Source organism: Ambystoma mexicanum, chromosome 6p (genome assembly GCF_040938575.1).
Source record: "Ambystoma mexicanum isolate Mex_15411 chromosome 6p, UKY_AmexF1_1, whole genome shotgun sequence".
In the NCBI taxonomy this organism is placed as follows: domain Eukaryota; kingdom Metazoa; phylum Chordata; class Amphibia; order Caudata; family Ambystomatidae; genus Ambystoma; species Ambystoma mexicanum.
Window position 1 is genome coordinate 1,336,349,668 of NC_090935.1, and position 27,343 is coordinate 1,336,377,010.

At 48.2% G+C, this 27,343-nt stretch overlaps 1 protein-coding gene across 1 annotated transcript in view; it reads left to right on the forward strand.

The window, feature by feature from the left end:
* The window catches only part of MTAP (methylthioadenosine phosphorylase), a 493,615-nt gene that overhangs the window by 376,717 nt on the left and 89,555 nt on the right, over positions 1–27,343 (forward strand). The window lies entirely within an intron of this gene.

Here is a 27,343-nt window from a genome sequence, read left to right on the forward strand (position 1 = left end):
GTGATTAGCTTAAGGCTAAGAAAAATGCTGATTATTATTATATCCTAAAAAACCCTCTTTTTATCCTAAGCTAATTCCTTTTCGCCTAAATCAGTTGAACGTTCAATATCTATGTTCATTAACTCCTGAATTTGCATTTCTTCCACCATCATAATATTAATTGTATGACTATCCATGGGGAGGGGCCCTCCTATCCTGTGGGTTACTTGGAATAAAAGGATGGGTAACATTTACATAAGAGGGCTAGGATCACCATTGGAGTTTAGACACCCTACTCAAACAAGAAAGGTTTCTATTAAGGGTAATATGGCATATTTCAGGGTGTCTAATGGTAGTGTTAATCACTATCCTTCCAGGCGGGGCAAGTGCTCTATCCCAATTATTTATCAAACTGTTATGAGACAGAAAAAGTACAGCACTTCTCCAGCATGGGGTCTGGCATGGATTCACATGCTCATGAATATTCCCTGTCGTCAAACTGGGAATCCTCGGTAAAGAAAAAATCAGTATCAGTTTCGTTTCTGATTTGTCTTTCTTAGTAACCAATCACTGATCTCTGGGTCATACTTCCCCCAGCCAATGACTGCCCTCTCCCTAAGCCCCGCCTCCGGCAGCCATCCTCAGATTTTTAACGCACGCTCAAGTGTTGGGAGTCCTCGTGTTTAGCTCTTGAGTTTACTGCGTTTTCATGCTTTTTCAGGAGATTTTCTCATTTTTTTAGGTTTAATCGAGCCTCAAGCTCCACCGTTTCTACGTCCGATAACGGCGACCCGTTTCGGAATTCTTGGATGCCCCTCAAGGGTGAAGTTTTCGTCGAGTTTACACTTCTTGGAGGATTCCAGAAGATCTTCAGCCTACCTCAACGGACATGGCCCAGGACAAAGGAAGCTCGACGCCCGGATCTAAGCTGATAACGTTTTCAAGGAGGACGAGCATTCGCAATGTCTCTACTGCCTCCATGGGGACAAGACGCATGTAGAGAAGGACTGTGCGTTCTGCAAGAACCTTTCGGAACGGACCAAACAAGATCGTCGTTCCCGCCTCGCCTCCTGGCTGGAGAAGGGCACAGCAAGTGAGAAGGCGAAGAAGTAGGTTGAGCAGGCTTCTAAGTCCTTTGAGGGCGCTCCAGCGACAGGGGCCCAACAGAAGGCCAAGCATCGCAAGTCCGCAGGCTCCGGGAGCGCCGAAAGGTCGGGCTCTTCGGTTGCCAAGCATGGCGCTACTTCCCCGGCACGTTCGACCACGAGCCACCGCACTGGTTCGGGGAAGAGGAAGTCCGAGAAACCGGGTAGGCCGCTGGAGCGGACCCGGTCGATCTCGAAGGGGGAGCGAGGCGTTGACCCTCCCCTCAAGGCGAAGGCCCAGGATGCACCTAAGGTGGTGAGGGCCTTGATCCACCCAGCTAAAGCCTCTACCAAAGTGGTCTCTGCGACCCTGGCGGAGCCGGCTGAGACTACGCCAATGGAAACGGCCTCTGGGCCCAGAGTATCCCTGCCGCTGCGGAGGGAATCCTCTTTCCAGCCCACCGCTAAGACCCCCGTGAAGCCCCCGGCTGAAAAAGAGGGGTGGGCCAGTGGCCGCTACAGACTCAGAAATCAACCTCTGAGGAGGAACTCGTGGAGACCGAGAGGGGCCTCAACGAAAGGTCCATAGGCCTCAATGAGAGGTTCGAGAAGGTTTGATCCCAGGGGATGGGCCCTGCTGACATGTTCGAAGATAGCGACGAGGAGGACAAACAGGGCCCAGTGGAACGGCCATCCCGTCCGTCGCAGCCATTGCCCGAGCCTCAGGATAGCGCGGCGGCCATTTTGTTGGCAATCCAATCCTTATGTACCGAGATAAGGACGAGATTACCACAGACCCCGATCCAGCCCTTCATGCCCGCGAGGCCGGTGGACCCCTCATCCCCCTCGCCGGGAGAGGATACAGTGACGGATACGGCGACGGATACGGCGACGGGAACGGACGACGACGGCGGCGATGACACAGCAGACATCCTGTCGTCAAACCCCCATCCACCCCCCCCCCCGTGGGCGTCCCCAGCCGACGACCCCGCCGGACAGCGAGGGCAAGAAGTTGGACTCTATGGGACGGGTCATCTCGTCAGCAGCGACGACAATTAAAGCCGCCAATGCCTTAGCGATCGTGACCCGCTACGACAGGGAGCTCTGGTTCAAGATAGCTCCCCTGCTAGATTTCCTGCCTGATGACAAAAGGGTGGAGGCCCTAGAAATTCTGCAGGAGGGTGAGGTGGCGTCGGATCACACCATTACGGTGGCAACGGACATTGCCAATGCCGGATTTCGCCAACTGAGCAACAGAGTTTGCCTCCGACGACGAGGATGGCTCAAGGCGACAGACTTTCACCAAGACGTCCAGACCAGAGTGTTGGACATGCCGTTCGACGGCAACAACGTCTTTGGTAAGGCGGTGGATGTGTCTTTACAGGCCATCAAGACCGACTCGGAGACGGCCCGGGCCCCCAGGGTGCCTCCAAAGGATCCAGCGGTGGCTCCTCCACCTACCGCCAGGTGGCCCGCTCCTCTTCCCAGGAGGCCTACAGAGGTTGCGGCAAGCAAGGGGGTTCCCGCCATTGCCGCCAAGGAGGCCAAGGCGGCAAGGCCGCATCCAAGCAAGACTGACCCGGCCGGCTGGTCGGGGCCCCCACCGAAGCACCCCAGTGGGAGGCCGACTGATGAAGTTTGTCAGGGTGTGGGAGTCCATCTCCACCGATCGATGGGTGTTGGACACCCTGGCCAACGGGCACTCACTGGAATTCCTAAAGAAGTGCCCTTGCATTCCTCCCGCGGCCAGGAAGGAGAATCGCGTCCCTCAACTGGGACAGCTGGAGGAAGGCAACTTCCTATCGTCGCTGGACCTGGAGGATGCCTACTTCCACATCCCCATTCTAGAAAGGCACAGGAAGTTCCTCAGGTTCATGGTTCACTACCAATTTAGAGCCACTACCAATTTAGAGCCCTACCATTCGGATTAAAGTCGGCACCCAGGGTTTTCACCAAGTGCCTCGCACCAGTGGCGACGCAGCTGCGCCTGCAGGGGATCCACGTCTACCCCTACTCAGGGTGTGGGAGTCCATCTCCACCGATCGTTGGGTGTTGGACACCCTGGCCAATGGGCACTCACTGGAATTCCTAAAGAAGTGCCCTCGCATTCTCCCGTGGCCAGGAAGGAGAATCGCGTCCCTCAACTGCTGTTGGAGGTAAAGGCGATGCTCAAGAAAGGTGCCATCGGGCTCGTCCCCAGGAGACTCCGGGGCTCCGGAGTGTACTCAAGATACTTCCTTGTCAGGAAGAAGGCAGGCGGTTGGCGCCCCATCCTAGACCTGCGTTGGTTAAACAAATATATCAAGGCGCAGACATTCCGGATGGTCACCCTCCAGCACGTACTGGGACCGCTGGAGGAAGGTGACTTCCTATCGTCGCTGGACCTGGAAGATGCCTACTTCCACATCCCCATTCTAGAAAGGCACAGGAAGTTCCTCAGGTTCGTGGTTCAAGGACGCCACTACCAATTCAGAGCCCTACCGTTCGGATTAAAGTCGGCACCCAGGGTTTTCACCAAGTGCCTCGCACCAGTGGCGACGCAGCTGCGCCTGCAGGGGATCCACGTCTACCCCTACCTGGACAACTGGGTAATCCGGGCAAGGTCAAGGGAACTCGCCGTCGATCATACGGCGAGGACCGTCCGGTTGCTCATGGAGCTGGGGTTCTCCATCAACTACCCCAAATCCCACCTGGTTTCGTCACAAGTAGCACTGTTTTTGGGGGCGAAGCTCGATACAGTGGAGCAATTGGCCTCCCCTTCAGAGGAGAGGACCAAAACCATCCTGGGCAAGGTACGGCGACTGTTAGCCATAGATGTGGCCAGGGTGAGGTCCATCAAGTCCCTTCTTGGGATGATGTCCTCATGCATCTACTTTGTACCCCTTTGCAGACTTTGGATGCGTCCGCTTCAGGAGTTCCTCGACGCCCGCTGGGTTCAGGCAGAGGGCTGCTTCGAGGACAGGATCCCCCTCGACGAGGAGTTCCGTCAGGCGATCCTATGGTGGGGCACCCGGGCTCACCTCACGACTGGCACAGACTTTCAAACCCCGCGTTTCAGGAGACAGTGACTACGGACGCCTCTCTGGAGGGTTGGGGGGCCCACACCGGAGATCTCCACGCAAGATCCCTTTGGCTCCCGGAGGAGAGGTATCTTCACATCAACATCTTGAAGCTCCGTGCAGTGTTCTGGGCGCTCAAGTCGTTACTCCCGTCCCTCAAGGACAAGGTGGTGAGGATCTTCACCGACAACACCACCATGATGTTCCACATACGGAAGCAGGGAGGCACCAGATCCCCAGCCCTATCCAAGGAGGCCCAGGATCTGTGGCACTGGGCCGTCGCCCAGGGGATGTTTCTGGTTCCCTTTCACCTGGCAGGAATAAAAAACACCATCGCTGACTCACTCAGCAGGGAGCTGCGCTCGTGCCACGAGTGGGAACTACGCCAGGATCAAGTGGATCGACTCTTCCAACGATGGGGCAAACCCCAGATCGACCTGTTCGGGACGGCGACGAACTCCAAGTGCCAGAGGTTCACCAGCAGGTTCCCACAGCTGAGGAGCATGGGCGATGCTTTCTCGTTCCCTTGGGACGGCCTGTATCTATACGCGTTCCCTCCGTTTCCGTTGCTGCTCCGACTCATCAGCCAGCTCAAGATGTCCAGGTGCAGGATGATCCTCGTCGCACCGGCGTGGCCGAGGCAGATCTGGTTCCCGGACCTTCTGGACTTGTCAGCGTCCCCGCCAGTCAGGCCGCCGGCAGACGCGGATCTTCTCTCCAGAGATGGAGGCGCCATTCTACACCACGACCAACAGTCGCTGAACTTGCAGGCCTGGCTCCTGCAGCGTTAGAGTTTGGAGGGTACGATATCCCGGCTGATTGCAGAGAGGTTCTTGCAAAGGCCAGGGCGTCCTCAACTCTCAAGTGTTACGGTCATAAACGGAAGAGTTTCTCTGTCTGGTGCCGTGCACAGAAGATTAACCCTCTGCGGATTACGGCCCCTCAAGTGCTGCCGTACTTACTGTCGCTGGCCAAAGCTGAACTGGCTCACGCCTCAATAAAAATACATCTGGCTGCCATCGCCCGATATACCAGGACTACGGGACAGGCGTCCTTGTGGTCTCATCGCCTGGTAAAGGAATTTATGAAGGGACTATTCCGTTCATTCCCGCCGGTCAAGGCTCCTGCCCCGGCATGGAAACTTAATGTGGCGCTGACCAGGCTCATGGGAGCCCCATTCGAACCTATGCACTCGGCGCCCTTGAAGTTCCTGTCATGGAAGACAGCGTTCCTCGTGGCCATCACCTCTGCACGACGAGTGGGAGAGATTCAGGCCCTATCTTGCAAGCCTCCATACTTGACTTTTCATGACACAAGGGTAGTGATTAGGATGCACCCCTCCTTCATGCCCAAGGTGCCGTCGGACTTCCACCTCAACGAGCCCTTGGTGTTCAGTTTTCTTCCCGTCGCCTTCGATGCCGGCCGAGAGGACTTTGCACTTGCTGGATGTAGCTAGAGCACTGAAGTTCTGCGTGGACCGCAGAGCGTAGCCAATTCCACTCATTTGCAGCTCTTTAGTAGAGCAGACATACTTCTTAGATTTTGTGGCCCAGTGAAGAATATATACTTTTGAAATTCTATAAAAAAGAAAAGGAAACAACAATATATTAAAACCACTCCAAAGGAGCCTAACTCTCAGCATGTTCAAAATCGAAGTTCAATTAAATATACAGTGGTAGGGAGTATGCAGTATGGGGCTCACCTGTCAAGGCGTGCCTGGTGGCTTTCGATCTTCTGAACAGATGACTGTGATGCTGGAAAAGCATCGGAGGGACAGGGCCTCTGTATCCTTGTCCTCTACTTCTTTTTATCGTGTGTTCTGTTGTCTTTTCCACGCAGGAGTTCATGTGGGACTCCTGGCTGTGCAGCTCTCTATTTTGGTTTGGTGTACAGACCCATTGGATACCCTAATGGCACCCATGGCTTGGGGTACAACCCTGTGCCCCTAGTGTATGTTTTTGGGCACCTGTGTGTGGCCCTCAGAGCAGGGTATGGGCTGGTGGCAGCTCCATGCTGAATTTGACAGGTGCTCCGAGTAGCCTCCATTGTGGGATACCCAGGCCCTGCCATTGGAATCAGTTGATTCCTGATAGGAAACCAGATGGCCCCTGTGGCCTCTTGCTTTCTATTGCCTGTTACCATGTTTTCCCAAAGTCCTGGGAAGCCCTGACTCAGTCCCTTCTCCCTGACTGGCTGTTGAGTGGAAGTTCCATATATGGTGGTGTTGTGAAGTCCAGGCCAGACTGGCTGGAGCCTTCCCAGTGACTATGTTGTGGGTACACCCTGTGGGTGGGACCTGAGCGAATGGAGTTTGTGACCAATATGCACTTCTTGTTGTGGATGTCTGGTTTCTGGTGTTTGACACAATGACTGAGACAGCCCTGCCCGAAACTGGTATGAATGCAGAGTGGAGTGTTGAATGACTGGGTACTTGGCCCAATACACATAACTTGTTGTGAGTGTGTGGAGAGAAGTGAATGGCCTGAATGCACTATGCACTTAATTGGCTGCCTGCCTGCATGACTGCCCTTCTGACCGATTGGTTGCCTGAGTGTGACTCAGCAGAATGAATGGGAGATCAACTAGTATATCTGGGGGCCTCTCACTGCTAGAATTCGTGTTGAGAAGCTGAAGAGAAACTGGAGTTGAAACTGAAGCTTACCCTTGAAGCCCTGCTGGAAGAGAAGTCTTGCTGCTACTCGTCCCGAGCTATGAGGGACCATCGTGCACCAGCTGATCTTTGCCAAGGCTCCCTGGCAGACAGACCTCCGACAGGCTGCTGACCGGAGACTGGGACTGCCGCGGAATCCCAAAGAGAAGCGCCCGGGCTGTTGTCCGCCACCGTCGCCGACCGGAGCTGCCATTCTCCCTTTGCCTAAGTAACCAAGGACGCTCTCGCCTGCACCGTCGATCCGCCGGAGAAAGTTCAGGCTGAAGTGCATCCGCCGGTGGGTTTCCCGCCACCTGAAGACCGCAGAGTCGCCGCGACCCAACGCCCTTGCTGGGCCAATGTTGTTCAAACTATTTGCGGTCCTGAACTATTGTCACCGAGGTGCCTCGCATGCCTCTTCCTTGCAGGACGGCAACGCTCCGTCATCGACGAGCACTGCTAGGAACGAAGCTGCCCCTCACTGTCGTCGTTCAACCCTTTTCCTTGTGGGATCTCGACGATCCGTGGCTCCTGCCTTAAAGGGAGCCGCTCAAGAAGGATCCGTCGACGACGGAATCTGCTATTGCAGGTACATTGGGGTTGTAGAACTATCGTAGAAGGAAATAAGACTCATAGAACAATATATGGACTGGGCTTGTGATATATCTTTGCTTTATAGGTTGCCCAGGTGGGGGGGGGATCTCCACACAGAACTGTGTTTAACGGTAAAGGCCAGTATTCTGCCAATTCTTCTAACCATCTGCTTTCCTCCTATGCCTATTGTTCGTTACCTTTTATTAAGTGATTTGTGTGACACTTAACCGAGTACAGTTGATGCACTTTAATGGAATCTAATAATAATTGTGGTACCACTTAGAATTGTTAGATTTGACATTGTAGATTTTCTGAGCACAAAGTGAGTTATTGTGATTGTGTATAACCTTGAACTTAATTATATAAAGACTGTGTTTTAACTAATACAGTGTGTGGATATTCCTTTGTGGGGTCTTGGGGACTGCACTGTACTTAAGAACCAGCCTACATCACCTCCTGAGAAGCTAGGCCTTGATTGCTCAACCACAATACCAATAATAGAGAATCTTGGCTGGGGTCCTCTGTGCCTCTCCTCTGCCATATAGAGAGCAGACGTACAGACCCCCTCCAGTCTTTACAATGACGTAATGCAAACTGCACAGTGTTAGTAGAAGATGGTAAATCACAAGTTCAAGGGGTGCAGTCCCAGCCACCATGTTGTGCCATATGTTATGTTACTTTGCATTTATATAGCGTTTTACGTACCATTGGTGTGGTCTGAAAGCGCTGGTAGGTTGAACGCCCTTGGGAACCGAAGTTCAAGTCAGTAGAGAGAGTCAAAGGTGCGTGTGAGCACCGGATATGTGTGCAGCTGGTGTGGCATTCGTGAAATAGCTGCTTCTTAGCAGTAGGTGTGGTGGTTGAGAGGTCAATAGTATGTGTCCGTTCTGGCAGGATTTATCCAGACCAAATTGTGGCTGCGTTGGGCCTGAGGAGAACGCCTGGCTGGGGGTGTGTAACCAGAAGTGTTTAGTTAGAGTGATGGGGAGTTTGAGGCAGATGTTGGTATGAGAACAGCTATACCGAATGGTGTCATAGTATCGCTGTGTTCTATTTGAGTGGTGGTGTAAAGAGAGTAAGCGTGGAGATGTGAATAAGGTGGTTTACTGTAGGTGCTTGAGATCGCGTCCACTCCAATAGTTCCATGAACTTCATCCGTTCCATGTACTCCGACTGTTCCGTGCATTACGACCGTTTCAAGCATTCCGTGCACTCCCACCCATTCCATGCACTCCCACCCATTCCATGCACTCCCACCCGTTCCATGCACTCCCACCCGTTCCATGCACTCCCACCCGTTCCATGCACTCCCACCCGTTCCATGCACTCCCACCCGTTCCATGCACTCCCATCCGTTCCATGTCCTTCAACCATTTTATGCACTCCACCATTTTATGCACTACTCCTTTCATTCGTTCTACCCATGTTATCCTTTCTCCTGCATCATCCATACACATACGTCATCTTCACACTGCTCGTTTCATTTGTTCTACCCATGTTATCCTTACTCCAAGCATCATCTATCCACATACGTCATCTTCACACGTTCCATACACTTAACTAATTGCACCCATTTCACTCGTTCCATGCACTTCATTAGTTCCGCCCACTTCGCTGGTTCCAAGCACATCACCCGTTCATTCACCTACTTCATCCGTTCTACCATTTCACCCGTTTCACCCATTCTATATCAGTTCATCCGTTCCATCTGCATACTTCACCCGTTCCATCACATACTTTGCACGATATAGGGTATCTACTTCACCTGCTCACCCGATATAGAGCAGTCTTACTAGACTTTGGCATAGTGACGTTATTGGGGACACTGTCAAATCCTGCTATGCCAGAGTGGTGATGTTATATACACTTCTAGAATCAACTTTGTGCCGAGAGGATATTGGGCACACTTCAAAAATCAGCCAAGGCATTCTAAAAGGCACACTTCGAAGTACAACCAGGGCACGCTATTAGGCACACTTCTAACTTCAACTTTGCACAAAGAGTATAATTGGCACACTTCTATATTCAGCTTTGCAGAAAGAGGATAATAGGCAGCCAAAACAACTTTGCAATGGGGATGATATTAGGCAACCAAATTTAAATTTGCACAGTGAGGATATTCAACTAAGGCGCGCTAATGGGCACAGTTCTAAGGTAAACCAAGGGCACGCTATCAGGCACAGTTCTAGATTCATCCAGGGCACGTTATTAGGCACCCTTCTAAAATTCTAGATTCAACCAGGGCACGTTATTAGGTACCCTTCTAAAATTCAGCTTTGCACAGAGAGGATATTAGGCACACTTCTAAATTCAACCAAGGCGCGCCAATAGGTACACTCCCAAATTCAACTTTGCACAGAGAGGATATTAGGCAACCCAATGCAACTCTGCACAGAGAAGATATCAGGCACACTTCTGAAGGGAGACCAGGAAGTACCTCAAACAGCATTGATAAAAATCAAAAATGAAAGTATGGTATGTAAAGGCTGTGGGGGAATAAAAAAACCCTTGCTCACTGTGCTCAGAAAGGCACAGCTCCACCTCACTGATGAGGCCCAACAAGGCTGAAACACGTGTATGGGGTTGCTGTTTGTACTCTTGTTCAGAAGAGAATTGAAATAGCATTTTGGTGCTGGACTGCCCATGTGAGCGGGACAAAGACTGATATGCAAATGGTTATTTCCCTTCTGTGAAAGGTACAGTGAGCTTAAGTGTGGCTGCAGACTCTTGAGTGGGTACCTTCCCAAAGAACAGGTCATTTAGCTGTGTTCATTCTCAAAAAGGGGCACATATGGACTATTTTTTAATTAAATTCAAACAGCCTGCGTCAACCTCCTTGCCATTTGTTATCGACTAAAAGTGGGCCAGCCAACACATAATATAGCGATTCAAAAGGCCTCTTTAGCAAGAAAGTACATAAATAACAAAATAATTCCCAACTTACAGAACAGTCATGGTTTGCTCAGCATGTGCAATGGATGGCAGTCCGCAGTCCGGCAAGTAGAATCGACTCAACATGCAGCATTCAAATAGCCCAACAAGAGATTGACGTGCGGACGTCAAACGTCACGGGTATGACCTCTGAATAGCAGAGGAGAGGCATGATCAATTCAGATCTGGTAAGTCGGCCCGTAGTCCTATATTGAGTCGGAGTCCTATTTAAAAGGACATCGACTGAGTAAGGTACAATTACAGTTAAAGTGACCTAAAACCATACCTTCACTTTGTTTCACTGACAAAGCTGCAGCTGCTACTGCGCACAAGCATTTAGGCAAAGCACATGTAACCGGGTCTAACATGGAGGAAAAATAACCACACGGTCTATTCCTTCCCCCATGTTCCTGTGTCAAAACAGCCAAAGCACATCCATCAACTTCATACACAAACAAGAGAAATTCCTTTTCATAATCCAAAGTCCCTAAAATGGGAGCAGAACAAAGCGATGTGCGCAACAAAACAAATGCCTCTTGATGTTCAACAGTCCATGGCACCGGATCTTGTACATGTTTAGTCTTGAGTTGTATCAAAGGCTTGACAATAAGCAAACAATTAGGTATCCATTGTCTACAATAAGAGGCAGCACCTATACGTGTTTCTGTGTTTTTGGCTGCAGCATGTTGAACATTGCTTGTATTCTGCCTGGTGCTAGTTTCTTACGCTCTTTAGACAGGAGGTACCCTAAATATGCTAACTCCTGTCTTGTACAAAATGGGGTGGACCTGGCTATTCCCTGATCCTTCCAGGTACTGTACACTTCAAACAACAAATGATCAGAGCAAACCTGTAACAATGACCCTAAATATGGTTTAATAAGGATTTTTCAATGACAAAACATTACATCATTTAGACAGTTATGTCAGAACCGGCACATTCACAATATTTAACATAAACTGTACTTAATAGTGATAGTGACACTTGGTACATAAAAAAGTCTTTGATACATAATTCATCTACCCCGAAAGGTAAATATGGGAAAATATTTCATACAGGTTTTTTAGTGAGTGCCCTCTCTCTATGACGGGTACTGTACAGTTTAAAAGTCGACACAACTGTGTTTCGTCCTAGAGCCTATTCTGTGTGCTATGAATTAGTAGTCCTTCATCAGCACAGAGAAATGATGTCTGATCTGAGGTTGGATGTCCTAGAAAATAAATGTAATGTGAATGTGTGTGGGTCTGTGTACAGGAAATTTCTTTAAAGTGCTCAAAAGTAGCAAAAAAAACAAGGCCCTCGAAAGGGCACCCTTACCGTGTCCTTATGCATAAGCACGTAGGTTCAATGATTCAAGGATGCCATAGGTCTATTGATCCTCCTGTGTTACATCGGGGAGATCTATAAAGAATTAACAAAATGGCCTTTGTTGAATGTGTTCGCCTCTATGCATTAATCTTACATATACACCAAGTGGTGGGAACCAGATGTGGCACTTGCCCCACTGGTAAGCGGTCTGAGGCCTGCGAGATTCTGAATGGGAACTGGCTGGTTACACACGATGGGGGGGTTGTCTGAACGTGATCTCATATCATCCTGTGGGCTGTTTCGTCTGTAAAAATGACATACAAGAGCATACGTTGTTGCCCCTAGCCATTCAAATGTAAATCTAATAGATGCCCAATACCACTAGTAAAGATATGGTGCCCAAGGATTCGGCAGCAACCTAAAAATGGGCCTGCATCTTAGTGATCTAGTAATTTACAATTAGCATGGGCAGCATGTGAACATAAACAGGGAGATAGATTGTCCCTCTGGTGTACGTGTGTTTATGGGTGTAACTCCTGTCCATGCTTGCTTGACGAAGGGGGAGATCGTATATTCTTACCTCCAATCGTGGAGATGCTGTTAATTCTTTTAATGTAAGACTTTGTGCACGTCCGATTGCAGCTGGCAAATCTGGACGCGGTAGTTGCCTCTGAGTGTGTTGTATATAGATGCTGTTATGGCAACCTCACAGCGCGACGCTCTCACAGCCCCTGTCATGGCAATGGTGGAGAGCAGGGTTCTAATGGCACATACGAGATCGGCCATCTTGGAATATGATATTCCGTCTATAAGCCTGCACTGGACGGGGGATGATTCCATCAAAATAATCAAATAAAAACTCTGGACGAGTTTGGCATAAAATTACTAGTTGCTACGGGTAAAATGCCAGCGGTGAGAGTGGCCCGGAAACGGTGGGTTGCTAATTTATTCTAAAAAACTGTAGATCATGCCAAAAGGTGCTCCATGTGGGCAAAACCTGCAGATGGAGTAGGGCAAGATGGAAACACAGCACATGGTTGGTCACAGGTCCAATCAATGTATGGAGACCGAGCGGGTCTTCCTTTCATGTAGGCTAGGTGGTGCGAGTGATTGGATCTCATGCAAACAGGTAATGCGTGCACATGGAGTAGAAGGTTAGATCATACAACCCCTATTGGGAGATAGTGTGATTTAGCTTACTGGTTCCATAATCCCTGCCACTCTACGGTTATGTTAAGGCCATGGCAGACACTGTCCAATTCTCCTAAATGTTTTTCACTGTCACCCCCTCTTTTACTGGGACTGACTAGATCCTCTGTTTGATGGGCCTCTTGGTTTTCCCAATGTATACCAAATTGCATGGGCACAGGATGGCATATATAGCCCATCTGCTGTTGCAATTCATGTGGGTTTTAATATCCCAATGCACCCAACCATAATCAAAGGATAGTTTGGTGTCTGTGAACTGGCAAGCCATTCATTTGCCGCATTTGTGATATCCTCCGACAGGTGGTCAAGCCCATGTGGCTTCCATAATAGTCTTGGTCTTTGTTTCACGATATGTGGGACCAGGTGTTTCCTCAGGTTTCTAATCTTTTTAAAGGCAATACATGGTTTGTTTGCCAGGGTTCCATTGCTCTTGATGAGGTACCAATGTTTATTGGTAGTCTTTTTATATAATGTTGCTACCGCCTGTCTACAGTATTGGAATTTCTTAAGAGAGGCTTTATGGCCATGATGAGCCAGATGTGCCAGTAATAATATGGTTGTATGTTTCCAGTTCCTCCGTGAAAGCTGCAATAAGCAAATCATCAATGTATTGAATAAATGTAGCAGATGCTGGCAATTCCTCAAGTGCCCTACTGTATATGCTTGGACCTTCTGTTTATCCTTGTGTTATTCTAGTGAAAGTATATGCTCTTCCACCAAGAGAGAAAGGAAATAGAAATCTGATATCCGGATGCAATAGTATACTTAAAAATGTGTTCTTCAAATCGAGTACTGAAACATATTCTGCAGATGGTGGAAACCTAGTCAGAATGGTGGCAATGTCTGGAACTATCGGAAATTGAGGTACAACAATTTTGTTAAATGCTCTCAAATCAGTTGCAAGATGGTACGGAAAATGTGTATCCCCCTTTATATAAACTGGTAAAATAGGGCTATTACATACACGCCCCTTGATTTCTTCTACAATCCCTTGTCGTACTAGGTGGGAAACAATTCTTTCAAGTGGTGAATAACCCTCAGGAGATACTTTGAACTGAGGAATATGCAGAAAAATTGCTCCATGATGTATTTGTATTTTTACTGGGGCTATATCCACAAGGCCAACATCATTATCAGAAACCACACATAATACATCAGGAATATTGTCAAACTCTGGTGGTAGTGGTTTTGCTAAAGATGTATCCCTTTTTGAAGGGCATCAGGCGTACAATAAATAGTAACATACAATTTATTCAATAAATTCAACCCCAATACTTTTTCTCCACACTGTGTAGTTAATAAAAATGGTATCTCACTAGCTGCTGGTCCTAAGAGAACCGGTACTGCTGCTGACACCTTACTAGCTACACGTGTTCCTGCGAACCCTACTGAAATATTGGTATGCCCACACAAAGGAATGTCTGGAAACATAGCATGATCTATAGAGCTCTTCTGCACCCCTGTGTCTACTAGAAATCGATGTTCCTGTCTCCCAACTCTCATGTGGATGTAGGGAAGGGCTTGATCCACAGGAATGGGGATTGGTTCCAGTTTCATTTGAGGGCTGTCCTATTCTGAAGTATTCCAAGAAAGATCCTCAGTGTTGTATTGTTTAGTGACAAAAGAATCGCCTGGATTATCAAAAATGTTGGAGATAGCTGGGGCTGTAGTAGTTGCAGCAGGGCCAGCCGCAGGCCCATGTGGTACCCATCCTCCCGGCCTCCTACCTGTCCTCCCTGACGTCCTCTTCCCCTTCTTTGATACATTACATTTCCCCTATTCAACAAGGCTGGGCACTGCACCCTCCAATGGTACTCATTTTTGCAATATGCACACTGATTGGGCCCTGGTGGTGAAAATGGTACAAATGGACCAACAGCTCTTCTGCCAACAAATGGCCCTCCCCTCGTTCACTGTTGTACTTGCTGTATTAACACTCTTGTCTTAAGATCCACTCTGTTCTTTTCTGCTTTCTGTTTTCATAATATTGAGCCAAGTATAAAATATCTGATGGTGTTTTCTTCTGCCAGGCACTTTCTGATTGCATTATAAGAAAGCTAATTTCTGGTAATAATTGCCAAACAAATGTATCTACAAATAACTTTCCCTGCAGGCGTAGTCATTTCCTGTCTGGAAAAATCAATTAATACTTGCTCAAACTTATTAAAATACTCTGTTACCCCTCAGCTTTATTTTGGACACATGCGGCAAGCTTGTCACAATACATTTATTTCTCCACCCTTTTAAGATGTGCAACTATCATACTGGGAAGTTTAAGCACTGCAGGAGCGGGCCTTTCGCCAGATGTCCTATTAGTTTCAAGCTGGAAAAGTGTGTCCCATGTCTTCCCCAAAGCTGCAGAGCCAGTGATATTGCTGCTGGTGTCCAAATATCTGATGGCAAGATTACTGAAAATAGGATTTCTAGATCTCTACTAGTGAAGATAGATGTATTCAAAACTGTCTCTTATTCTTTATAAAACCCAGTAGGGTGTTTTCTAATATAAGGGATTGTCTGTTTGAATGCATTGAATTATTTCCTGCAAAAGAGCTTGTGAACAATTTGGGTGTCATATTTAGCAGGCTGCATAATTGGTTTCCCTTGCTTATCGAGGACAGGGCCTCCTTGAGCATCAAGCGTGGCATGCTGTGGTATGTAAGCAGGCAGCACCTCCTGCATAGGAAGCTGACAGCTAGGTGGTTTTCATAATTTTAAATGTGCTGTTAAGTGTACAAGTTGCTCTGGGACAGGAGTGTTGCTAGGTCTGGAAAAGATCTGGGGCTACTCTAATGCCGGGACTGTCGGATCTCGGGCTAGCTACTCTTTTGGATGTAGCCCATGAGCTTCTATCCGGGGCTACAACCAAAAGACGCGGGCTGTAGTCACCTCAGCCCCCCCCTAGCAACGCCTCTGCTCTGGGTTACTCATTATAGATGCATTATATGTTATCAGTTTCAAGTGTTGCGACTCCGCAGAATTTTCTATGTCGCCTTCCTCATTTTGCTACACAATTGCATCCAATATTACTTTCATGGCAACGCATCTGCATCGGGAGGGCATACTGACAAAAGGTACTGCAAATAACCTAAAGCGGGGTCAAAGTGGTGGCCCATCTAAGAGCAGTGCGTGTAATTAACTGGGATTCTTCCTTTAACACACAACCTCATTTAACATACAAGATTCTTTACATGCTGTGATGATAGCTGACTGTTGAACATTTTCAGAAGCATTACTTGAAGCTTCTAATTCCATTCAACCTTTCTCTAGTCCTTTCATTTCATCAAATATCTCCTAGAGTCCTTTTTAACATGTGAAAAGGCATCCTTCTCGGTATGATAAGAGAAGGCAGCTAAATTTAAATCTTGCAATTCCCTCGGAACTGCCAAAGGCAATTTTTGTTACCACTGGATTCAAATCTGGTCACCCAAACATTCTAATAAAATTAATTGGTCAGGATTTTGGGTTTCAAGTACTTCCTCAACCACATTCTGTCTGACCCCGCTCAATACTAACCGAATAGCCTGCTCCCTCAATTTCATTAGTTTGGTAGTCATTAAAGCGGCTTATATATTCCTAATAAAGGGTTCCAGTTTCCATGCCTTTTCTTTAGTAAATGGGTCATGTATATGTTCACTGGGAGGAGGATCTATGCTGGCATCTGATATGTCATCTTCTTCTAGTGGGGGGATTTGAGGATCGGGAAGAGTTGGAGGGACTTCAGGGCCCGGGGGCCCTAATACTAATGAGCTCTGTGGTTGATCATACTGAGGAGGAGGAGGAGGAGGAGGTGTAGATGGAAGATGATGTCGGCGAGGGTTATTGAGAATCTGTTCTATTATGATATTGGGTAGTAGTAGGTATAACAGGGTACATTCCTATTCTTTGTAACTGACAATCTCTGTTTATCTCTCTATTTTGTTGGTGTTTTTGCTGATCATGGGTTGAAGCTTTATCAGCCTGTGACATATGTCTTTGAGCAATTTATGTTTGCTTTTGATCTTCTGCGTGGCTTCTTTACACCAATCGCGGACAACATCAAAAGCAGGGGGTCTAGCCTTATACTTTAATAACACAGTTTCTAAATGCTGAATTACAGATACATCAAAAGAGCCATGTTCTGGCCATCTACAATCAGGTGTATTTTTAGTCTGTTTGTGCCATGAACTTGAACTGTTGAATACTATCACCCCTAACCCATATTTAACATACGTTTTATATGCCGGGCTAGCTTCTGGGGGTGCAGGCTGACCAAATTCTAAATTGTACACTGGGCGAACACAACAAAGTCTGCAACAATAAATTTGAAGCTTACTGGGACCAGGCATCATAAAGCTCTATCCTGGCAAAGAAGATATCTGCTAAATACCTCCACTTTAACCCACCCAATCGTGTCACCTGCCAAGACCGCTATACCTACTAACAAAGTTCTGTCTCATTTGCTCTGGGTGACATATTGCATGTAGTTCGGAGGGCCCCAGCCGGGAGAGGGCGTCTATGGAGAGTAAACCGCTGAGAGAGGCCAGTGGGAACTGGGAGAAATCAGATCTGCATAATAGTAGGGATCCATGAAACCATGCGATCAATCAGCCATTTCCTTTCCTTCATGTCTTAGAAATCAGAGTCCCCTCATCCTTGGTGGGGCCCCATGTTCCTGGGCACCATTTGAGAATTCTAAGCACTATAATTCAAACAAAAAAGAACATCTGAGACAGGGTTTCAAGATTCCAGGTCAATTGTAATATACAATATGCATAAAAATTAAAAACACCCAACAGACCTCAGTTCAAACCACTGCAAATTCATGGGGAGTGCAGAAGGGAAGTGTCTGAATGGTTCACCAGGTTGCTTTTTATACAAAACTGAGCCTGCATCAACATAGGTCATTTGTTATAGATTTGCAAAAGATAATAATGCAAATATGTTTAAACTACTTACACAATAATTAAACTAATCCAAAGAGGGCAGGACAAATTGCATATTCGACCGATGTTCTTGATATGTCAAGAGTCTTTACTTTGCTTTATGGCTAAATCGCATACTTTTATCCCCCAGTACACTATCTGTGGCTTATGTCTGAGGTCCTTAAACACAGAACCCGTCTGCCCTTCGTTCCAACAATGGTCACCCTATTTGCACAACCTTTTAAAAATACCTTTCATGCTTTTATCAAGAATGGAAGGGCTGAACATTATGATTCAGTTTGTAACTAACCTTTGCTTAGTGCGGTCAGCCTTTTCATAGCATTTAGCTAAGAGAATGAAACCATGTTGATAAAGCTTTTCTCACTTTGCTAAATGGGAGGTCCTGCTTTTAATCTTATTCCACCTAAGTTTATCAGTGAAGGCCAGGCGGATTAAAACATGCCCTCTACATGGACCCAGTCTTCTTCTATCGTAACAGATTCTTTTAATGACCGACAGAAAAAGCCGCAAACACATTTCCATTTTGATTTACTCTGTGAAACTGACAAATGCAACCTCTTTTTAACACTGCTAAAAAGAACAGAGGTTTGATTGCAAAAAAGGATTAGCTAAGGGCTAAGAAAAATGCAGAGTATTATATTCTAACAAAACTATGAATGATAGGAGATCCATCTTTACAGCAAGCACTGGCAGTCGTGAAGAGGATAGAACGCACTCAGAGATGTTGCAAAGAAATAAACGATAAAAAGAAAGAAGTAAAACAATCAGACGAAAACAGGGAAGAAGTGCCAAGTACAAGTGACCAGCCATGAGTAGCAGTAGTTCAAAAGAAAAAGGAACCACAAAATGAGAAGGAAGATTGAAAAAACTAATACGTTTTATTCCAAGAACAATAACCGAGAAAGCAGCAGTTTTGGACGAAAACAAAAGTTCAACATGAGAAACACATACAAGAGACAAGATGGCAGTGACCGAGATAGATGTTTTAGGTGTGGAAGAATAGGACACTACTCATCAACTAGATATTGTCCAGTTATGCACAGCATGTAAAGGCAGAGAACATTTTGCTATATTATACAGAAGCAAGAAATTAATATCAGTAATCCAAGAAGATTCAGACTCCGAAGAAGAGAGGGTAGTAGTTGTGCATGCTTCCAGAAGATGTAATCATGATGATTTAAAATGTCCTAAATGTGAGCTAATAATAGAGAATTGTGCTTTGGAGTTCATGGTAGATAGCTGTTTGCTATATACAATTATCACAGAAAACAAGTGGCGAATTTTAACTTGAGAAGGTTTGAGGAGAAGACTTCACCGGTCAGATATTCGGAACCCAGGAGGGTTTGAAGGATCAATGATAAATTTGATTGGATATTTTACAAGCAATGTGCAGTTCAAAGGTCGTTCACCCGAAATTCAAATATATTTGCCGAAGAAAGGGGTGAATGTTTTAGGGTGGAAAGACCAAGCTAAACTTAAAATTCATTTGGACCCCTGTGAAAGCAAACCTCTGCTGTATGTAGAAGAAGAGAAAAGCCATGTGTGTAGAGACCCCAATACACAAGTCGAAAAGGTTTTAAATGCAAAGTTGGGATGGCTAAAAGGATATGCTCATAAGATCATTCAAAAGCCCAATGTGATAACCAGTTTTGCACAAGAAAGCGAGTCCTGCTCCATTTGCATTGATGGACAAATTGGAAGCAGTGTTAGAGAGATTAGAAAAAGAAGATGTGATTGAGAAGGTAGAATCATCACTATGGATGAGCCCAATCATAGTAGCAGTGAAGAATAATGGCAATCTTTGAGTTTGTGTAGATTTAAGGGACCTGAACAAAAATATGGCAGTTATAGCTGAGATGTTTAAATGTATAGCGGGAGCAGATGTTTTTACATTTGATTTGATGATAAGCATTGGATAAATCCATCTGATGGAAGATTCCAGAGATTTGACAGCTTTCATTACTCCCTTTGGAATATTTAGATTTAAAAGGATGCAGTTTGCACTTGCAGCAGCTGTGTTTCAAAGAGCGATGACACAAGTGTTAAAAGAACTCCAAGGAACATTAGTATATCAGGACGATTTCATTATATTTGGAAAGGGATCTAAAGTATGTGATGAAAGATTGAATTTGGTGCTAGAAACATTAGCTAGGAAGGGGCTAAAAGTAGAAAAAAACAAATGCAAATTCAGAGAAAATGAAGATGAGTATTTGAGTTACATTGTAAGTGGTAAAGGGTATCGCCCAAAGGCTGATGTGGTAAATGCCATAAAAATACTACAGCCCCAGTAGACAAGGATGGTGTGGGGTCGTTTTTAGGGCTTTGTGAGTATTCTAGCAAGTTTGTACGTGACTTTGCATGCATCGTAGAACCTATACGGAAGCTGTTAAAAAAGGATCAAAACTTTTAACCTTTTTTAATAGCTTCCGCATTGGTTCTGTGATGCATGCAAAGTCACATACTAACTTGCTAGAATACTCGAGGTGTGTTGAAGCATTTAGAGAGGTTAAAGATAGTATTTGTAATGCTGTTGACCTAGGTGCGTTTGTTGTTGGAAAGAAAACTATACTCACCGTAAACGCGAGTGGTGTAGGTTTGGGAGCAGTGTTGACTGAGGTAGAGGGTAAACAAGAGAAGAAAGTCATTTGCTATGCCTTAAGAATTGTGAAGGAAATGGAAGGAAGATATTCTGTGATTGAGAGAGAGCTATTGGCCTGTAAATGGGGCATACCTTATTTTCATAAATATGTTTGGGGGAAGTACATTTGCTTTGTGTAAGGATCACAAAGCTTTGGTGGAGTTGTTGACAGTGAAGGGTTTATGTAAGACCATCCCAAGGTTAGCGAGACTCAGTGTAAGGTTACAAGGTTATGATTTCACGGTCGGTATGTTTCAGGTGTAAAAGTAGCTGATTTTCTTTCTTAGTTGTCAGTTGAGAGTAGAGAAGTCAAAGAGGATGATCAAGAAGAAGAGGTAGCAGTTCCACAAGATGTTTTATCTAGGAGTGAGTGGTTGAGGAGTTTACAGACAGATGAGGTACTTAGTAAAGTAAAGGAGTTCCCTGTTAAAGGTTGGCCGGCTAAGAGTGAATTGGATGAAAAGTGTAGATCATTTTGGGAAGACACAGAGGAATGTTCTTTAGAAGGTGAGGTGGTAATAAGAGGTGACAAACTAGTGCCGCCAGGAGATATGAGGAAAGATTTAATAGAAAAGGGTCATGAGGGGCATCCAGGATCTACCATTACCTAATGAAATGTAAGAGCAAAGTACTGGTGGCCAGGCATGAATTTAATGGTGTTGAGATTTGTAAGAAATTGTTGAATGTGCCAGAATTCTGACAAGCTTTAAAATTCAAAAAATTTAAAGTTATGAGGTGGTCAAACCTGGTGTAGTTTGGGAACTATTGGGAATTGATATTGTAGGGCCATATCGGAAACTTGGGAGAGAAATGAGATTCTTAGTGGTGCTGGTTGATCATTGTTCAGGATGGATCGAGGCCAAATGGGACAAGAAAGTTGACATGACTGAAATAATGACATTTTTGGAACTGATTTTCAAAAGGGAAGGTTTCCGTGGAAATCAGTGAGTGACAATGGGGTACAATTTAAGTGTTGAAATGCAAAGATCTGCACGCAAAGTTGGTATTTAATTTGAATGTTAATCACTTTATCATCCACAAACTAATTAATGGGAGAATGGAAGGATGCAATAGGGTAATGGTGGAAGCGGTGGAGCAAGCCATGCGAAACAATGAAGATGTGCGAGAAGCTATTGAGGAGAGGTTATGGTGTGTGAGAACGTCAGTATTTAAGTATTCGGGAAAGTCACCATTTGCCATTATTAGGGGGAGAGAACCCAACACTATTTTAAACCCTGTATGGCTCAATATGAGAAGATGTGTAGATAATTTAAAGTTCAGAATAATTCCAACAAAGGGAGTTTTAATGGCTGCAGGTTTAGGCCTGGAGTTTGTAAGAGTGAAAAAAGGTGAGCCTCCCGGGAAAGGTGGTTCAAAGTTTTCTGATCCTGTAAGAATAAGAGAGGTATTTGGCAGGTCTGTTATAATTGAAGATGATACCGTTTGGAATATGGACAGATTAAGTAAATGGAGATGGAATGAAGGAATGAAAAACAGATTATGTTGAGTGGTCCAAAGAGGAAGAAGATGGATGTCGGATGGAAGAAGATCTGGAAGAGTTGGTGAGAGAAGTGAATATTGATAGGTTTAATAGTGTGATTGATGCAAGAAATATAAGTGAGAGAGAAGTAAATGTTATTCTCCAGCATGGGGTCTTGCATGGATTCACATGCTCATGAATATTCCCTGTCGTCAGTCTGGGAATCCCCGGTAAAGAAAAAAAAAATCAGTTTCAGTTTCGTTTCTGAACTGTCTTTCTCCTAATAACCAATCACTGGTCTCTGGGTCATACTGCCCCAGCCAATGACCGCACTCTTCCTAAGCCCCTCCTCAGGCAGCCATCTTCAGATTTTTACCGCACGTTTAAGTGTTGGGATTCCTCGTGCTATAGCTCTCGATCTTCTGCTGCGTATTGCTTTTTTTTTCTCAGATATTTTCTCTATTTTTTCAGTCAAATTGAGCCTGAAGCTCCACCGATTCTTCATCCGAATGACGGGGACCCATTTTCAGAAGCTTCTAAGCCCCTCAAGGGCGATTTTCGTCAATTTTAACTTCTTGGAGGATTCTAGAAGATCTTTGAGGCCAACCCCGCGTGGACATGGCCGAAGACAAAGGAGACTCAACGCCTCTGTTTAGGATCTACCCAGGATGTGGAATACAGAACGTCTTCGAGGATGGGCACTCCCGGTGCCTTTACTGCCTACACTCGGACAATTCGCACGTGGAGGAGGCCTGTGCGTTCTGCAAGGACATGTCCTCCCACACCATGAAGGACGGTCACAAGCGGCTTGCTGACTGGCTGGAGATGAGAAGCCTGGCGGCAGGTGAGCCCTGGCAAAGTACTTCACCTAAGAGAAAGTCTGAGCAATCTTCTAAGACCTTTGAGGGTGCTCCGGCGATGGGGGCCCAACATAAAGCAAAGCACTGCAATTCCGAGGGCAATGGGAGCACCGTTGGTAAGGGCTCCATGGCTGTCAGGCCGGGTGCAACATCGCCGACGCAGTCAACCATGTGCCAACGCTCCGGCTCGACGAAGAGGAAGTCGGACAACCCAGGTAAGCTTCCGGAGAAGTCCGGTCGATTCTGACTGAGAAAGCCAAGTGGGAGTGAGGCATTTACCCTCCCCCCCACGGTGAAGGCCTCAGATGCGCCTCAGGTAGTGAAGGCCCAGATTCACCAGACTAAGGCTTCAATTGAGGGTGTGGTAGTGTCCCTGGCAACGAATGTGGATGCGGCCCCAGTGGTGACGACCCCCAAGCCAAGAGTTTCCCTGCCTACCCGGAGGGAATAGTCTTTCCGGCCCATCGATAAGACCACTGTGAAGCCCCTAGCTGAGAAGAAGGGGCGGCAAGTTAGTCCTACCGGGCTCAGATATCTCCTCCGAAGACGAGCTTTCGGGCCTCAAGGCAGTTCTTGACAAGAGGTTTGTCGAAGTCAGGTCCTACGGGACAGACCCCGACGAGGCGGATGTGGAAATCGATGAGGGAACCGACGAGGAGCGGCAGGTCGTTGAGGAACCAGAGGATACCACGCCGCTGCCGACGCTCCCGTCACAACCGCTGCCACCATCGACGTACAGGCCGGAGGACATCTTACTAGCCTTGCACAACCTGTGCTCAGAAATAAGTACAAGGATGCCCTTGCCTCCTGCGGGCGATCCAGCGGTGCCTGGACCATCAGGAAGTCCTTCACCCAAGCGGAGGCGAGTCCATCCACCCCCACCCACCCAGCCATCCTTCACCTCCATGCCCTCCGCCAAAGGGACGAGATGGAGATGACAGGGATGGACGACGGCTGCGACGACGGAACAGATCTCCCGTCGCCTCCACCCCGGGCTTCTCCGCCCGATGAAATTGGCTCGTTTCATGCCATGATCGCTAGGGCCTCAGGGCCTCAGAGCTTTTTCAGCTGCGCCCCAAAGAACAGAAGCAGAGATTCCTTTATCAGCAACAAGAGGCCAGGAGGAAGACTGTGCTCTCGGTACTGCTGTTGGACGACATCTGGGACGAAGGACTGTCCTTCCTGAAGAACCCATCCTCGGCCCCAGCAAAGAGGGACCGGTACAAGAAGAAATACCTGATTCCAGAGACTGCCCCTATGTGCTTCAGAGCGCAGGCGTCCCCGGACTCAGTGGTCTCTGCGGTGGGCAGGAATAAATCTGCAGGGGCGCCAGCATCGACTTCCACTTCCCCGCCGGACGGCGAGGGGAAAAAGCTGGACTCCATGGGACGTCAGGTTATCGCATCAGCGGCGACGACCATCAAGGCGGCCAACGCTCTTGCGATAGAGGCCCGCTACGATGGGGAGCTGTAGTTTAAAATCGCCCCCCTCCTGGACTTCCTCCCAGACTATAAGAGGGCAGAGGCCCTTGAAATCTTTCAAGCAGGTGAGGTGGCTTCGGACCATGCCATCACGCTGGCCACGGAAAATCGCAGACACCGGCTTCCACCAGATGGTCAATGGCGTTTTCCTTTGCCGGCGTGGTTGGCTCAGGGCCACCGACTTCCGTCAGGATGTACAGGTGAGGGTACTGGACATGCCCTTCGACGGGGACAACTTGTTCGGCAAGGCAGTGGACGAGTCACTGCAGGCCATCAAGGCAGACACCGAGGCGGCCAGTGCCTTAGGCATGCTCCAACAACAACGGCCGTCCTTTCGCTCCTCGGAGGCAAGCAGGGTGCCGCCAAAGGATTCGGTGGCAGTTCGTCTTCATACCATCAAGTGGCCTGTTCTTCGTCCCATGAGGCCTACAGAGGCCGCAGCAAGGCCGGAGGACATCGTCATCGTCGCCAGGGGGGGCCAAGGTGGTAAGGCCCAGGCGAACCAGGACTGAACCGGCCGTGATGTCGGGCCCCCACCTGAGCAACCCGGTGGGAGGCCGGCTGGCGAACTTGGTCAGCGTGTGGAAGTCAATCTCCACTGACCGTTGGGTGCTGGATGTCCTGGCCCACGGACACACCCTGGAGTTGCAAAGGAAGTGTCCCCGTTTTCCACCTGTGGCCAAAAAAGAAAACCACATTCCTCAACTACTTCTGGAGGTACGAGCAATGTCAAAAAATGGCGCGATAGAGCTCTGGGGTTCTAGAGTATACTTGCGGTACTTCCTCGTCCGAAAGAAGACCGGCGGCTGGCAGCCCATTCTAGATCGCCGCCGCCTCAACAAATACATAAAATCCTAGAAATTCCGGATGGTCACCCTTCAGTATGTGCTGGGACAGCTGGAAGAAGGGGACTTCCTGTCATCGCTGGACGTGGGGGATGCCTACTTCCACATCCCCATACACAAGGGGCATCGAAAGTTTCTGTGCTTCGTGGTCCAAGGGCAGCACTACCAATTCAAGGCCCTTCCCTTCAGTTTGAAGTCAGCCCCAAGGGTCTTCACCAAGTGCCTGCACCGGTGGCGGCGCTGCTGCGCCTGCAGGAGATCCACATCTACCCCTACCTGGACGATTGGCTCATCCGAGCGAAGTCAAGGGAACTCGCCGCCGAACACACAGCGAGGACCGTCCGCTTGCTCACGGAACTGGGGTTTTCTGTAAACTATGCGAAGTCCTGCTTGGTGCCATCGCAGGACGCTCTGTTCCTGGGAGCCAGGCTCAACACGGTGGCACGACTGGCTTCACTGTTGGAGGAGAGGATAAAAGCCATCCTGGGCAAGGTACAACGGCTGTTGACCATGGAAGTTGCCAGGGTGAGGTCCATCAAGTCCCTGCTCGGCATGATGTCATCATGCATCTACCTCGTTCGGCTGTGCAGGTTGCAGATGCGGCCGCTGCAGGAGTTCCTCGACGCCCGTTGGATACAAGTGGGGGGAAACTTTGAAGACACGATCACCCTCAATGAGACTTTCCATCGAGCGAGCCGGTGGTGGGACACCCACACGCATCTTGCGGCAGGCATGGACTTTCAGACCCCAGCGCATCAGGAGACGGTGATGACGGACGCCTCCCTGGAGGGATGGGGCATGCACACCGGAGATCTCCACGCAAGAGGCCTTTGGCTCCCAGAGGAGAGGTCGCTGCACATCAACGTCCTGGAGCTCTGGGCCATGTTTTGGACCCTCAGGTCCTTCCTTCCATCCCTCAAGGGCAAGGTGTTGCAGGTCTTCACCGACAACACCACCACAATGTTCTACATTCGGAAGCAGGGGGCACCAGATCCCCGGGTCTCTCCAGGGAAACGCAGGATCTGTGGCACTGGGCTGTCACCCAAGAGATGTTCCTGGTACCTTTTCACGTGGCAGGAGTGAAGAACACCGTTGCTGACTCAGCGGGGAGCTGCACTCTTGCCACAAGTGGGAGCTTCGGCAGGATCAAGTAGATCTCCTATTCTGACGATGGGGAAATCCCCAGATCAATCTGTTTGTGAAGACGACAAACACCAGGTGCCGGAGGTTCGCCAGCAGGTTTCCCCAGCCGGGGTGCATGGGGGATGCATTCTCCTTCCCCTGGGACGGCCTGCTCCTCTATGCGTTCCCACCGTTGCTGTTGCTTCTGCGACTCATCAGTCAACTCAGACGGTGCCGGTGCAGGATGATCCTCATCGCACCGGCGTGGCCGAGGCAGATATTGTACCTGGATCTTCTCATGTCAGCGTCCCCTCCAGTAAGGCTTCCGACGGACGTAGATCTTCTCGCCAGGGAATGAGGCGCGATCCTGCACCTCGACCCAGGGTCGCTGAACCTGCAGGCCTGGCTCCTGCAGCACTAGAGTTCGGAGGCTACGATATCCCGGCGGACTGCAAGGAGGTACTTGCCAAGGCCAGGGCTTCCTCAACTCTTAAGGGCTATGGACATAAATGGAAGAGGTTCACCGTCTGGTGCCGTGCATAGAAGATCAACCCTCCATGGATTACGGCCCCTCAAGTGCTGACATACTTGCTGTCGTTGGGGGCTGGCGCATGCCTCCCTCAAAATTCATCTGGCGGCTATCTCCCACTATACCAGAACTCCAGGGGCTGTCGTCGCTGTGGTCTCGCCGCCTGGTGAAGGAGTTCATGAAAGGACTTTTCTGCTCGTTCCTGCCGGTGAAGGCTCCGACCCCGGAGTGGGAGCTCAATGTGGTGCTGACTAGGCTCATAGGTTGGCCATTCGAGCCTTTGCATTCAGCGCCTCTGAAATTCCTATCGTGGAAGAAAGTTTCTTGTGGCCATCACCTCTGCACGACGAGTGGGAGGGATCCAGGTCCTCTCCTGTAAGCCTCTGTACCGGACATTCCACGAAACGAGGGTCGTGCTGTCATGCCAAAGGTGCCGTCGGACTTCCATCTCAACAAGCCCTTGGTGTTACCTGTTTTCTTCCCGTCGCCTTCGTTGCCAGCTGAAATGACTTTGCACTCGCTGGATGTGGCTAGAGCGCTGAAGTTCTACATGTACCGCACAAAGAGTTTTCGGAAGACATCACAGCTGTTTGTGAACTTTGGACCTGTGAAACAAGGGAAGGCCATCTCCAAGGCTTCCATTTCCATATG